Source organism: Octopus bimaculoides, chromosome 27 (genome assembly GCF_001194135.2).
Source record: "Octopus bimaculoides isolate UCB-OBI-ISO-001 chromosome 27, ASM119413v2, whole genome shotgun sequence".
Classification (NCBI taxonomy): Eukaryota; Metazoa; Mollusca; class Cephalopoda; order Octopoda; family Octopodidae; genus Octopus; species Octopus bimaculoides.
The window spans coordinates 21,157,228-21,158,549 of record NC_069007.1 but is presented as its reverse complement, the minus strand read 5'-3'; the positions used below and the strand labels follow the sequence as shown (position 1 = coordinate 21,158,549).

Genomic DNA, 1,322 nt, shown 5'->3' with positions numbered 1-1,322 from the left:
ATATATATATATATATATAAAGTGCTTAGCTGTATAAGCGATGCTCCGGTCATTTAAGTCAAACGAGTCGCCTATATGGCGATTTACAGGCCATAATCATCAACCCTTTAATATTACTGCCCAAATATTATTTTAGCTATTATTTTACTGGTTACACAGAACTAGTTACACCGGATTGCAACTATGATGTGTTCAGACATGTGGATAATTAGGACGGTGGATTGGTGGAACCATTAAATCTTTACACAACATACCTTACGGTATTTAGCTACATTTTTTTGTTCTGAATTCATAATTCAATGATTGATATAGTATTGATACGAACTGATTGTGATTATGATAATTGGGAAGATAGAAGATAAAGAGTAATAAGAGTTTACTTCCCTTGTCAAATCTTCTTAATTCTGTTTATTTTCTGCTGCCGTTTCACTTTACTGCTGATATTTAAGAGAAAACCCAATTAAATATATACATGATTGGTAATTAACTACCTGAACAAACAGATACGGCATGTTTCATGTTGACCTGAAAAATATAAATCAATATTTGTTATTAAAATCAAGAAATTCTCTTCAAGCTGTCATTGTCCAGTCTGACTTAAACTCTCACTACTTCAACATAGTCACATCGTGTACGTCGACTCTTTCTCTCTACATCTATTTGTAAGTATTATATATTTTTTAATAACGTTCATACTTTATACATGGCATTTTACGTACACATGCTTGTTTTTAAAGTGTTCAACAACATAAAGAAACTAAAAAAAAAAAAGTTTTTATTTCTGTTTCGTTTTCCATCCAGACTCCATTCCAAATTTAGTTATTTCCCCATATCTAAATATCTTTTCATAACTATTATAGGTAGAGAGTTCGTAGATTACAACTGGTACTCACCTCATCGACACTGAAAGAATGAAAAGCAAAAAATATATATATGTGTATAGATCGGGCACTGTCATGGTATTAGCTGTCAGAAGTGAAAGTAGAAAAATCTGACAAGGAACGTTACTGCTGGTTTGAGTTGATTCTTTGGCTACTGACAGCTAATACCATGACTGGCCGGAGCGAGCTATCTGTCTGTCTGTCTGTCTCTCTATCTATCTATCACTCGAAAGTTATTGGAACAAATTTGACACCTATATCCATGCGTTTGAAAACACACAGAGTATAAGGGTACTACTAAAGCAGAGTGGTCCCGAACGCGCAGTCGCGCGTCCGCGCTAGCTAGTCGTGAGTGGTCGATCCTATTATTTTTAAACTTCAAACTTCATTTGTTTTCTATTTTGATAAATTCTCTCTGTTGAAAATTATATTTTTATATTT

General features: G+C 33.5%; 1 protein-coding gene across 2 annotated transcripts in view; it reads left to right on the top strand.

The window, feature by feature from the left end:
* Positions 1–115: 115 nt before the first annotated feature.
* Positions 116–1,322, top strand: part of LOC128251005 (zinc finger protein 271-like) — a 4,495-nt gene continuing 3,288 nt past the window's right edge. Inside the window, exon 1 of one of the 2 annotated variants that reach the window (XM_052977261.1) lies at positions 116–662. The gene's annotated coding sequence lies outside the window, so the exon portion shown is untranslated. Of the gene's footprint in view, positions 663–851; positions 1,230–1,322 lie in introns of those variants that run through there. The other variant, XM_052977262.1, reaches the window with a different exon arrangement.